Source organism: Aotus nancymaae, unplaced genomic scaffold, assembly GCF_030222135.1.
Source record: "Aotus nancymaae isolate 86718 unplaced genomic scaffold, 86718_ANA_hifiasm-v0.15.2.pri h1tg000115l, whole genome shotgun sequence".
Classification (NCBI taxonomy): Eukaryota; Metazoa; Chordata; class Mammalia; order Primates; family Aotidae; genus Aotus; species Aotus nancymaae.
This window is the reverse complement of record NW_026988530.1, coordinates 1,374,337-1,389,253: the sequence shown is the minus strand read 5'-3', so window position 1 is coordinate 1,389,253 and position 14,917 is coordinate 1,374,337. Positions and strand designations below refer to the sequence as shown.

At 34.7% G+C, this 14,917-nt stretch overlaps 1 non-coding gene across 1 annotated transcript; it reads left to right on the top strand.

The window, feature by feature from the left end:
- Positions 1–11,618: 11,618 nt before the first annotated feature.
- LOC135272592 (U7 small nuclear RNA) lies at positions 11,619–11,681 on the top strand. Its single transcript, XR_010340613.1, has one exon. It is a non-coding gene; the product is annotated as a U7 small nuclear RNA (small nuclear RNA).
- Positions 11,682–14,917: the final 3,236 nt, after the last annotated feature.

Here is a 14,917-nt window from a genome sequence, read left to right as displayed (position 1 = left end):
ATAGCATATAGGGTTGTTCCAAATTCCTTCCCCAAATAACCATGCTTGCCAAATAGCTTTGACTTTGCAAAAACATCGCATTATTAGAAAAATGCCCAATATGAATCTTTCCCAAACTTTCAGTTGGGGAAGCAAATATGTGGGCTAATGCTCAGAGACATTTGCTGTTCAAAGGATTTCAGATCCTCCATCCAGCCCCACAGATACTAAGCCTTTGCCACAGTTTTAGCAGCATGCGTGGCTTTTTTGACAGCAGGAATAGCTCTTTGGCCCACTTTCTCTTCTAAACTTTATCTAAACTTCAAACTCTTTGGCTTTTTTTCCTCTTTTGCTAAAGCTAGTGATCACATGCTGAATAAATAATCTACAGACCATGATCTACTGTCCTGTCAGGCTTGTTATCAAAACTCTAAACCAGTGATGTCGGAAACCTGCCTGATAAGTATTCCCAGGTAGGTTTTCTAACCTACCTCCCCCACTGGTTACCATCATCATTGCTTACTACTTCCAGAACTCCCTTGTAGCACATTGACTATATTTGGAAGAACTAATTGGTGGTTCTGGTGTCTTTGTTAGGAAAAAGTGACACTTATTGAAGTTAATAAAAATCTCTTCAGCTACAGCCTTTTATCGGATGTAACAAAACATTGTTTGAGCAAATATGTTCTCAGTAGTAGTGACAGTTCATTTCTGCTTTTCCTAGCCATCAACATCTTAGGGAAGAAAATAGTAGGAGAGATTCCTTAAAGACATAAAATTAGTTTTTGAATAATGGTAGTTCCTGATAGAAAATTGCTTTTCAAATCAAGAACTCAATTAAATTAGGTTCCAATTGGATTGCATCGGCATTTTTATATGTCTTTAAGTAGTATATTTTTCAATTATTCTTAAGTAACTTTTATTTATTTCAATTCTGTACAAACATTTATTACTATATTAATGCCTCTTTTGGAGGAAAGAAGCATATTTATCAAATGTCGCAATTAAGAAAGTGACTCTGTGATTATTTAGGTGTGGCATCAACAAAACCAAAAAGGGTTCCCTGTAGCATTTGCTAATAGACTTTCCTTGAGAGGCAACAAGAAGCAGAGCGATCATGCTCTTTGGGGACAGAAAGTTTATCCAAATACAACAGAACTTGATTTATTCAGCAATGACTGATAATTCAGTAAAGTCTTTCAATATTTGAATTCTAGTACAAGATGTACTTATAAAAATTTCTTTATTTCCTATTTGTAAATATTAAAACAAATATATTCTTGTCTAGTGAGGAGAAAAAAGAGGATAAATGTAATCCATTAAATATAGTGCAATGCCGATGGGTGCCTGGGAGACACTCGCCTCTCCCTCCTCCATGATAGCTGTCATCTACTCTCAATTCACCCTCATACACATAATACCTAATTAAAATACATGGATAACCTTAAGACTTAAAGAAAAGAAAAGAAAAAAAAAGCTGGGCACTGTGGCTCATGCCTGTGATCCCAGCACTTTGGAAGGCTGAGGTGGGTAGATGACTAGGTCAGGAATTCGAGACCAGCCTGACCAACATGGTGAAACCTGGTCTCTACTAAAAATAAAAAAATTAGCCGGGCATGGTGGTGTGCACCTGTAATTCCAGGTGCTCAGGAGGCTGATGCAGGAGAATGGCTTGAACTCTGGAGGCAAAGGTGGTGCAGTGAGCCCAGATCATACCCCTGCACTCCAGCCTGGGTGACAGAGCAACAAGACTCCATCTCAAAAAATAAATAAATAAAAAAGAAGAAGAAAAAGAAGAAATGTGGCTGCTACTACTGTTTCATAAAGTATGACTTCAATAATATGGGAAAATAAAAAAAGTCTAGTTTATTCATCGAAATCTACTCTGCTGCGTTTCAGCTTTTCATGAGCCTTATTTTTCTTTCTTTTAAAAGTTTAGATACTTACTTTTAAAGGAGAGTAGAAAATATTAAGTGTTACTTTGGTCCTTTTTTTACTTAGCTACTTTTATTTTTGGCCTAGTGAACTACCAAATTCAGTTGATCTCTTTTTGCTTAATCAAAAGTGATACATGAATATATTAAATGTAAGCATGTAGATGAATATTTGAATGAGAAGTTGTGCCAGTAGCATATACATTAACCCAGTAAAATTTATAAATCAGTTGACTAAAAAATTCAGCTAAGTATAACTAACATGACAATTTTGAATAGTAAGCTATTATTTGCACTTTTTCCACAAGTGTATTATATTTCCAAAATATTCAGCACTAAAATTATAAGGTTAAATGGAACTTTATCAAATTCATAGATTTCTTGAATTAAGGTGTAAAATAATTTTTTTTATCATTTGAAGCATTCGTTGCACTGTTCACTCAACAAAAATGCCAATAAAAAAGTTATTTTCTGTACCAGGCACTGTGTAAAGTACAAGTGATACAAAGATAGGTGAGGCATTCATTCAGCCTTTAATGACCTTACAGAATTAAAATTCTTCTTAATTTTAAAAAGAAAGTGTTAAACTAAGTAAAAGCCCAAACCAAGGCAAACAAAATGAAGAGAAAACAAAATTAACTGAGGGATTAGCACCAATAAATGCCGAGGTATGTTTTCTCACCTGTTTTGTGGGATTAAACTGAGGCAGTATTTTCATGAAGTGTATTATTTAGTTTTAAGAAACCCCATATGTTTCTTAATTTGCATAAAAGCTGTTAAAACAGGGGTTAAATAAAAAGTAGTGTTCGTTTCACTAGAGATCAATGACTCAACCTGATGCTTGTTTCTAATGTTAGCAAATTTTATTTTCGATGTGTGTATTGCTTTTTCATAATCTCAAACCAAAGTCTGCTAATCTTCATCAATCTCCTATTTAATACAGTAGAAATGATTTGTTTTGAAAAATCAGAGCATATCGTGATGGACCTTAGTTTTGTGTTGCTACAAGAGAATACCACAGACTGGGTAATTTTTAATGAACAGATATTTATTTAGCTTACAGTTCTGGAGGCTGGGAAGTCACAGATCAAGGGGTGGGCATCTTGGGGGGCCTTCTTGCTATGTCCTAACATGGTGGAAGGGATCACATGCGCCAGAAGCAGGGAGAGAGAGAGCACGCACTCAACAGGCACTTGAGAGAGTGAGAGAAGGGGTCTGAACTCTTCCTTTTTGTGAAGAAACGAGTTTCTCAATAATGACATTAATCCTTTTAAGAGGGTAGAGCCCTCATGACCTAATCACCTCTTTAAGGTTCGTGTGTTGTAAGTTTACAACACAAGAACTTTGGGGGACTTGTTGAAACCACAGAAGGAACGTATGTTTAATCTTTGTACTATGACGTTTTCCTTAAAAAATTAAATCTTCCAAAATTTTAGCTAATAGGTGAAGAATTATCCTATTATCACACTGTTGTAAATAGTATTCCTTTATTGCTGATGAGGTTCAAATTGTTTCCTTTTTTGTTTTATTTTTAATTGACGTGATGATTGTTCATAAAATAATTAAATTCAAAAAATGTTATCTTTATTTTAAGTCTGTGTTGAAACTAAGGACCAAAACACAAATATTTAAATTGGAATCACCTAGATATATAAATATGAAATTGAGAACTTAGATCCTGATGGATTAAAATGGGCTGGCAAATTTCTTCTATAAAGGACCAGATAGTAAATATTTTAGGCTTTGCAGTATGATCTTTGTCTCAACTAACTTTTCTGTAGTACTGAGAAATCTTCCATCAACAAAGCATAAATGAACAGACATGAATGAACTGACATGGATGTGTTCTAATAAAACTTTCTTTACACAAATAGGCTGGGTATTGGTTTTGGCCTAAAAGATATAGTTGCCAATACCTGGATTAAAACATACATTGAGTGGATAGGCATTTATATTAACCGTAAATGTGACTGTGTCTTTGCTGATAAGTCATTGCTTCAAAAACTGAGATTCACTAACTGTTGGGAAGACACAAGCTGCTTGTTTCTCAACTCTATTTTAAGGAAATAGATTGCACTTCTTTCTTTCTCATAATCAGATAGGAATCATGTTGTACTGACTGCAGTTCTGCCAAGGAATCAGTTTTTTATATCAGTGCTTCATTTAATTCCTTCCTGTCATGGCATGTTTGGAAAAGAATAATATTTATATAAAATACTTGGCCAAATGGCTGAGGCTGCTCATGGATAAGGATTTTGATTATGCCCTTTAAGTTCAAAGAATTATCACAATATTCTCACTTCCTCCCCAATTCTTTTCTTCTCCCCCCGACTTTTTTTTTTTGCTGCTCAATTCTGTGCAGGCTTGAATTCCACTAAATATACCCCCTGCCAAATAAAGGTTACAAATGTTTACCGTGAATGAGATGCTACCGTACATTATTTTTACATATTTTAGTGAGCCCATCTATTTTCATTTTTGTAAAGAAAGTAGGAAAAACAAGATGTTTTTGTAAGTCTTAGAAATAAATTTACATATTTACATATGATATCTATCTTATTAAATCTGAAATAAGTTTCTTTTTCTGGAGTCTTCCTTGTCCTCTGAACCCTTTTCCCTCATGTTCTGTTACATATTTTTAAAATAATATCAACGATCTCAACTTTTTCTAGAGGAAAGTGGGCTCACAAAAATGAGTTTAAAAAAGTGCAGCAGAATCGCCTTTCATTAATCCTCAGAATCTGTGTAAGTCACAGCATATTACATTTGGTGCAGAAACAAACAGCCTCACAGTGAATTATATTTGATGCTGAACCCAAAACTTCTGTGGCTCGCCACCAAGTTAAGAACTTCACTGTCACCTGGTGATTCAGGTGACAGTGAAGTTCAGGCAGAGATGGCAGAACTTCATGCATTAAGGAAACCAGCACCTCTGTCCACAGCTAGTGGCTATTAGGCCTTGAAATTGTCTATAGATGAAGGACTAGGGAGTGAAGCTGGGAGATCTGAATGTAGCCAAGACTACTTCTGCCCACATTTGTCTGGGGACTCAGTTACACGGCCCCATGTCATGGTAAGTGAGTGTGGGAAATATAATCTAGCTAATTGCATAAAGGAAAAGGAAACAAGACTTAGAGAATAAAAATTTTTGTCTCAGCCATAGCCACCAAACCAGGTTTTCCATGAAACTGATGTTTATACAGGCACGCAGTTCCTACTTGGTGTACACAACGTGCAACTTCACCTTCTCATATGCAAGGAGAAGCACAGGGAAAAAAGTACATAAACCTCGTAATGAAACGGTGGAAACAATAATTCCAAAACTCTGAGAGAAACACCAACACTGAATAGGGCTGAGCTTAGGTCTCAAGACTACAACTGCGAATTTGAGTACAACAGAAACTCTCAAGGACAGCAACCAAGTAAAGGATGTATTGTAGATAAAATTGTGTTCAGTTGTAGAGATTTTATAGATATACATTCATGCCACCTGCCAGAACTCTAAGTGGTAGAAAACCAGTCTGGTATAATAGATCAAATGAAAATGGTTTAAAAATGAGCACGATGATTAATAGATATGTATTTGATTAATAGATCTGTACAACGGTACACCCACATACGTATGCCTGGGAATACCCCATACTCTACTTCTTTCTCATGCTTTCAAACTCAACTTTCACATGAAAAATTCTTTCTTAAATCTTTTCTTTTCCCTTGACTACAGCATGTATGATATATGATATACTGGCACCTTTTAATATAAAGGCCATCAGGAACATTTTGGAGAATTATGGTTGTAAGCAATGCCACAGAGTGTCCTTTAATTTTTTTAAGGTTACAGTGGTGAGCTACTTCAAATAGTCCTGTTTGCTTACATAAGTCAAACGAAAACATTAGCAAAAATATACACAATCAGATGATATAGGTTATTAATCCAAATTTTTTAATATTCAAAAAGTGATCTAGTATTTTTTAGAAGTATTTCGTAACTTTAGTGCATCTGGCAGTTGAAACTTATTACATTTTCCGATCCAAAGCATTAGATACAAACTCATTTTTTTAATCTATAGACATGAATATAAGCCATTTTCTAGTGACTAGATATTGTCACTGGAGCACATGGAGCTTAACAATAAACTAAGCGTTACATAGCCTTTAATAAAACATAATTCTGTTTTGATGCCATAGATTATCAGAAAATGGTATTAATGTCTTTTCCCAAAATAACTTTCATAAAACTTTCCCGGCCGGGCGTGGTGGCTCAAGCCTGTAATCCCAGCACTTTGGGAGGCCGAGGCGGGTGGATCACGAGGTCAAGAGATTGAGACCATCCTGGTCAACATGGTGAAACCCCGTCTCTACTAATACAAAAAATTAGCTGGGCATGGTGGCGCGTGCCTGTAATCCCAGCTACTCAGGAGGCTGAGGCAGGAGAATTGCCTGAACCCAGGAGGCGGAGGTTGCGGTGAGCCGAGATCGCGCCATTGCACTCCAGCCTGGGTAACGAGCGAAACTCCGTCTCAAAAAAAAAAAAAAAAAAAAAAAAAAAACCTTTCCCAAATTGCTTTTTAACTCAAACCTTTTATTAGATGCATTAAAATAATGCTTATTGGAGGGTTTTTTTCTGGGTGAAATTGAGATATTCAGGGTTATTTTTTAAACAAAGTAAGCTCATTTATTTAAAACTAACCACACACCATAATTTGCACACACTCATACACAAAAAAAGCCTGGACAGCTGCATTGGTGACATAGGTACATCAAAAAGATCTGAATTATCTATGTGACAAAACTTCTGAAGAGCCTTTTTTCTCTGCATCTGTTTGAAACCATTCTCTTCTATTCCTGCATCATTTCTCAAGTTCCACCCATGCTATCTCCATCCCTGCTTTCCTGATCTTCCTTTCCCTGCTCTATTTTTTTTCTATAGCACTAACCACCTTTTAATAGATAATACAAATTGCTTATTTGTCAGGTGTGTTGTTTATTGTCAGTTTCCCATTCTAACTTGCAAATTCCATGGGCAGGCATTTTTGTTTGTCCCGTTCCCTGATGTATTCCAACCACCAGGAACAGTGTTTTCTCCACCTCTATTTCTATATTGAAATATGAATCTAGCTATGAGTATTACTTGCTTAACCTTTATGTGTGCTTAGTCTTCTTTTTGCTCACAGCAACAGCGAAGATCTTCCCAACTGTCTCTTTCATTCAGATAGTTAATAGCTTTGATGACGATGGGTTGCCTCCACCAAAGTTAGAACCTGCTGTTTGAGTCTAAGGACTTTGGAGCCAGCAATCTATTATTTTTGTGCATACCAGAGTTGCCACTGAAACAACTCTTCTATGATTTTAAGTGCTTGATTACTAATAAACTTAATTCCAAATTAATTTGAAAAAATCCTTAATTCCTTTTGCAATCTTGTCAAATTATTTTGGAAACAAGGTCAATATAAGTAAATGTATAAAGTTGCTGTTGAATTACAATTTCTTTTTCTACTTAATTTGCGTTTTTTTGCTAAGGGAAAACTTTTCCTTAAAAGCAGTATCAAGATTCTTTTATTTCAAAGAACTGTAGCATTGTGCAGATCTCATGTTTTCCTCATCTACCACTCATTTTTATGCAAATGCAAATTAGTCTACTTAAAATAAACACCAGGAGCAGCTTTGTAGGGGATGATATTTCCCTGAAAGCGCACCAGATTTCTCTAGGCAAACAGGAGGAGGCCTGATTTGATTTCACCAGTTTCTATAGACTATTGTTCTCTACACTTCCCCACCCGGGGCTGTCTCCCTTAGGTTACTAACAGCTAGCATTATCTTGCCTTCTGTAATACAAGTCATGAAGCAGTTGCTGTCATACTCTAGAGCAGTAATTTCCAATCTTGGAGCATGAAATCTGAAATAAGTATACAGTAGTTGATTAAACTAGCTTTATTTGATTTTTAAAAACCGGAACAGCATAGTATGGAATATAATACAATGAAACAGACTAGTATGGAACAGAGTAAGATGTATCAGAGTACTCAGTAAGGTTAAGTATTGCTTCATTAAGTAGTAATTCCTTATCATTTAATATCTATAATGTACATGTATTATAGAATCAAAAACAGTGCGATTGTTTTAGGTTAAAGACTCTTAACCAAAAACCTATGATATGGGCTTTAGAGTGCTCATAAACCTCTTGAAATTGTACATATATTTGTGCTTATGTATGTTTTATATATGGACTTACAGACTATATATGCATAGGTGTGCACATGCACATCTGTAGAGTATGTATACATATATATTTTTTTTTCTTTTTCTTTCTTTTTTTTTTTTTTGAGATAGAATCTCGCTCTGTCACCCAGGCTGGAGTACAGTGGTGAGATCTCAACTCACTGTAACCTCTGCCTAACGGGTTGAAGCGATTCTTCTGCCTCAGCCTCCTGAGTAGCTGGAACTACAGGCGCGGGCCACCATACTCAGCTCATTTTTTGTATTTTTAGTAGAGACCGGGTTTTACAGTATTAGCCAGGATGGTCTTGATCTCTTGACCTCATGATTGGCCCGCCTTGGCCTCCCAAAGTGCTGGGATTACAGGTGTGAGCCACTGTGCCCGGCCGTTTATTTCTTTATATATACAGTATTGTGCTGCATAACTATGTTTCCAGCACCAATGAACCACATGTATGATGGTAGTCCCAAAAGATTAGAATATTGTATTTATACCATACATTTTCTGTGTTTAGTTATGTTTAAATACACATATAGCCATTTTGGATCAATTGCCTATAGTATTTAGTAATGTGCTATATGGACATGTAGCCTAGGAACAATAGGCTATATCATACAGCCTTGGTGTGTAGTAGGCTATTATACCACCTAGGTTGATGTAAGTACCGTCTCTGATGTCCGTACAACCATGAAGTTGTCTAATGAGGCATTTCTCAGATCATATCACTGTCACTAGATGACATATGACTGTAGATTGTTTTTAGGGACAGAATCATAGATGCTATAAGCTTTCAAACTGGGCTTGTAACCTCAAAGTTTAGGAATTCAGTTCTAGGAAAAGGTATTCTCACTAGAGAAGTTCATGAATCAGGAATTCCCAAAGTCAATTAGCATCCAGTGGAGTTTTCGGCTATTATTCCATATCAGAGAGGGCCATAGTCTGTTGGTTTATTTTCTGAGACTTGTTAATCTTAAATAATAGATGAATTTGACCATGGTATAAAAATCTCTTCATGTAAAGGTAATTCCTTCCTTGTCACTTAAAATTCACTCAGTAAAACTACTTGTTGGATATTTTTCTTGTCCAGGCCATATCTCTGAAGGAAACTTACTGACTTATAATGAACATACATTTATAAAGTCTTGGCTGCTAGGCATAGTTCTAGTAGATTTCACAAGATGATTTTAGTACCTAACGAAAACCTTGAGGAAAAGGTATTATCATCCTCATACAAGGAAACAGAAGCTTGGAGAATTTCTGTTAAAGATAGATACATAAATTCACCAGCTTGGTAAAACACACAGCTATAATTGGAACCTGTGTCTTCTGACTGTGATTCTAATGTGTTTTCCAGATGCATGTAAAATGAATGGATTTCTGAGGAGGTGAAGCTTTTCATTATGGCCGTCATACTTATTTTACTTTCCATGTCCAGGCTGTTATTAGCACCATTTGATCAAATGTGCCACTGAAAGTGATCTGTTAGTTTGTTGTCCAAATTGGTACACATTAGAATGTAAAAAGGTGCTCTACTGATAATTACTATGGTCTCAGGCAAATCAGAATAGATGGTTACCCCAAATGATGCTAAAGAATCTTGTTAATTTTCTTTAGGACTTCTTAGTGGTCTAAGAACAGCAAATTTGCATTTGCTATATGGTCTGGTTTTATCACATGAACAATTCATTTGTATTGTATTCATTTGTGAATTGATTTGTATAATTCTACTATAATTTTCCATTGGTCAGATATGTCCTTGTTTCACTATAGATTTCTTAGTTAAATAAAGTTCAGAAATGAAAGAAGAATTGAGCTATGTATATAAATGTCTGGTTTTTTGATATATAATCACCATATCCAGGGTTTATTCCAACTTTCAGTATAGATGTTTTTAAAAATATTGAACAAAAGTAATTAAAAATCACATACAATTTTCATAATTGATTTTAAAGATATTATATATCACTATAATAGCAGAAATAATTTTTTACGTGTAGTAAAAAGATGTAGGCTTGGATCCTGGCTATATAGTTCAGTCGGTGAAACCAGACCAACTAATTCATGTCTTTAAAAGTGAACTTTCTCATTTTAAGAGGATATACAAGTTTCTGTTGTAACACCTCAGAGGAATAGTATAAATACTAAATAAGATAATATGTAAGTGCTTTGGAAACTGTAAAGAACTTTAAAAAATGCATGTATATAGGTATATATATTTACATATATACATTTTTGATGTCTACATTCTCATATACATTGAAACTTAAATTATTTTGCTTTATAGTAGATTTTACCTAATATTTTAAAACTTAAACATAAGATTAACTTAAACATATTAGATTTTACCTAATATTTTAAAACATAAACAAAACCTTCTATAGCCTTAAAATAATAATTAAAAAACCCCACTAAGGATAGTAAATTCTAATTTACTTCATGGAGCTGTTTCCTAAAAATGCCCTGAAGATGGCACAATAAGTACATTTTGGTGCAAATATTACTAAAGAAGTTGTAAGAAAAATATATTTGAGGTTAAAACACTAAATTTAAAACAAGACTTTTCTAAGTTTGTGGAAAAGAAATATACTGAACCTTTTAACCAATGCCCATTGTTTTAATGTTACAGAAGTTATTTGTTTCATTGTACTTTAAGGAGCACTGCAGACAGGTAGCTAGTCAGAAAACTGATACTGTCACGTTACTGACAGGAGTCAGGTTAGTTCATGTTGTACAGTTTTATCAATAAATTTACCCTTGTAATTGTAGCTGATAAGCTCATCTGTTATCTTCTGCATAATGTACAATCTGCATCTAAATGCTGGTTTTTAATAGACATTATGGGGATAAGGACTAGCAGAGAGAAAAATTGAAAAAATGTGTTTTATTAAGATATAAAATACAATAGGTCCTATTCTTAGAAAAAGTATTAGACAGGTATAATGATTTCTGTGGGGTTGTAATACTTATAAGTTTTAAAAATATACGTCTATATTAGGCCAACTATATATTTTACAAAGATGAAGTAGAATTTATGAAACTACAGTTAGTAGAAATGAAGGTTTCTTTGGAAATACACAGATATAAAAGTATTTATGCTCTATCTATTTGAGTGTCAGAGGTTACTGTTCTCAGCCATCTCTGTGACTTACTTGTTTCTATATCACACACATATTAAATACTTATCATATGTATTATGTAGTCTCTACCTATTAAGGATTTCAAATCTAAATATGACCAGTTATATATTCATATGCATACCCATATAAATATTATACATTGGTTGTAAATGCATATCCATACACATTCCCTTACAGCATGTTGAATAAATACCTAGGTGAAAAATACATTTTACAAATAAGTTCATTTCTAAATCCCTCAAGGAAAGAGTTTGTGTTTTAATGGGCGTTGGCAAATTGCCTCTCACTGGAAGGGACTTCTTTAATTTACCTTTCAAGAATTGAACTTTAGTCCCAACAAAACTGATTTATTAGTGTTATAACTCTTTTATAATTTGTCTAGCAGGTTTTCTAGTCTTCGCTAGGAAAACCCATCAAATACATTAAAAAATGATTTATTATGGCATTCTTAGAGCACTGAGACACTAGAGGAGTGTTAGATATTTTGAACAATTTTGAAGTTAATTATAATTTTTTTCTGTGTCAATATCCCAAGACCTCTTGAATTTTAAGTGATATGATTTTGGCTATTAGTAAATCATGGAAATGTCAATATAGTCTTTTCAGTTTAGATGAAAAATTAAAATGATATGAAGTTAGAGCATTTGGGAATTCACCACTTTATAAATAGGAACTGAGGTTGGGCACAGTGGCTCACGCCTATAATCCCAACTCTTTGGGAGGCTGAGGTGGGTGGATCACCTGACATCAAGAGTTCGAGACCAGCCTTACCAACATGGTGAAACCCCGTCTCTACTAAAAATACAAAAATTAGCTGGGCGTGGTGGCGGGTGCCTGTAATTTCAGCTACTCAGGAGGCTGAGGCAGGAGAATTGCTGGAACCCGGAAGGTGGAGGTTGCAGTGAGCCGAGATCGCGCCATTGCACTCCAGCCTGGGTATCAAGAGCGAAACTCCGCCTCAAAAAAAAAAAAAAAAAAAAAAAAAAAAACAAACATTTAAAAAATCTTAAAGAAATGAACAAAACTGATGAACACACTAAACAAGCACACAAAGAAAAAGCAAACAGAGAGAGAGAAAAAAACCCCTTACTTTGTCAGGTGCTATTTTGAACTTAACCTGACAGAATCTCAGTCAGTCCATTGTTTGAAGATTCTCAAAAGAATGTGAGATCTTATTATCTGATTGAAAGAAAACATGGCTTTCAGTCATAAATTTCATATTTCATTGGATTCACCTCATTTTCATTGTAGAGAGGTATTTCATGACCTTGGCAAGGTTATAAAATCTTTCTGCAGTGATGTAGCATGTCCTATAGATATTAGAATGACCTGGTTATTGCCATCTCTTTCAAAGTAGTCCCAAACAATTATTAAATACATAATAATATATTTAATGCTTTCTGAGATCCACAGTTTAGCATCCAGTGTCTCTAAGGACTGTTAGATGTTAATCCAGGGAAGAAAATGGTATAATCTATATTATGATGAAAAAATCAGTAAATACCTGTGAATGAACATCAATTAATTAATATGTTGAAATAATGAAAAGTAGTGAAAATAGCCAAGAGAGTGATAATTTGCTGTCATGATATTTTATTCTAATTAATTGTTCATATTTTCTTAGTTGAAGAGATTTTAAAATTTGATTTTCCATATATTACTTGGGAGATGGGATTAAATAAAATAAAGCCAATTGTTCTTATTTCCAATTAATAAAATCATTGTATTTGCTGATAGCATGTTTTTGTAAAACAACTTTTTTTGGTGGCCACACAAGAACACACATAACAATGTCGTAGGCATTTGAAAAAGCAGCATAGTAAGCTTGAAGGGAGTGTTAAAAATGGACTGTTTTACCTTCATTTGCTTCACTTAATGTGTTCTAAAATGTTAATAAGGAAAGTTGCTATTGTATTTTTGAAGTTTTGTATTGGTTTATTTGTTCTGTAGTATTGAGGATAACTTTTACTTACTTTTCTCTATGAAAATAGCAATCTGCAAATAGATATGCTTTACAGTGTCTACAGCCACCTATCAGTTAGAGAGTATGTCATCGTCTGTTCCAAAAGACTCTAAAATAGTAGTTAGTATAATGATTTAGATGTGACATTGTGTGAGGAGAAGGCTCTATGAATGAATGAATGATCTCTCCACATTTCTTAGAGTTTTAAGATTGTGAGATTTTTCTGAATGAAGTTTGGGTGTTCCCCAAGCAGCCATTAGTCATGTTAAGTTATTCATGTATGTGATCTCCTTATTTTGTCTAAATAATCAATGTTAATATATGTGAAGCTTCAGCAACATCCATGTTATGCTCATTGACAGAACGAAAAGGGACTCTACATTTGTGGAACTGTTGGCATGCTTAGTAAATGGCTTCAGGTTTTGGTTGGAATCTTTCTTTCTTTGTGAGGAAAGTAATTTCTTTTTCTGATATCTTTCTTTGTGAAGACTCTAGAATACCTTCCACTTCCTTTAGTAACACTTACTTCTCAGAGATTATTTAGGGACTTCAGTGAGACACTCACAAAAGACAGTTTCTACCACAGTGGGTTGATTACCACCACCAACCTACTACCTTAGTGTTTTGGGCCAGAGTGCTACAGGGGCCCTCACTATGTCTTTGCTTCATCCACCTCTCCTGCCAGTCCCTCCAACTCACCTTTCAGACTGATGTCAGGCAAATCTTTCTCAAAACACTGCTCCTGTCATGACCTATGTGAGTGAGGGTTTTGTATATATATATTTTTTGGCCCAACCAGTAAAAATTATTTAACTTAATCTATTTTCCTTTTTAAGTAGGAAAATGGAGACTGAAATTTGACACAGCCAAGTAATTAGCATCCAGCTGTTTCAAGTAGTGTGTAGCCCACCATCTCTTCCTTCTGTTCCATTAAATTCATTAAGTCCATTAAATTTATCAAGGAGACAATCCTTGGTTTTATTCCCTGATGCCTAATTTTGCATCATATTGTACTGTGTATGCCATTTCATGTCCTCGTAGAGATAAGTGCAGTGTAATTCTTAAACAACAGATATCAGGCTTTTGCTCAAGAACTTCAAATGTTTCCCAGTTTTCTACTGTATCAATTCTAAGTTCTGCTGTGTGGTTTACAAGATCATCTGCTCCATCTATTTAATTTTATTTCCCACAATTTCTCAAAATGTACTCTCTAATTATGCCTGTTCCTTAAGGTTTACTGAAGCTGTCATAGTCATTTCACCTTTGCTTTCCCTGGAGCGCATCATCTGGTCTCTAACATACTTTCTTTTTCCCCACTCCTATTCAATCTCACCATCCTGTCCTTGAGAGACTAACTCACACAGCTTCCTTATGAAGCCACCTGTAATTATTCATAGATCTCCTTCTTTAATAGTGAATGTTTCAGTTTCTGTGCTGCAAAAAAGTAGTCATTAAATTTTGATACATTTTGCTTTGACTCCTTAGCTATATTATACATTTTAGGATTTTTGTGGGTAGGAATTATGACTTAAACTTTTTATGGTTCACAAAATCTCAAATATAAGATTGAGGACTCATCCAGTAAACATTTTGTGGCAGAGATCTAACCTCTCTGAATTCTTCTACGTATTACAGATTTTTAAATTGCATAGCCTTTAGTTGAGATACATGGCAGAAACCAATATTT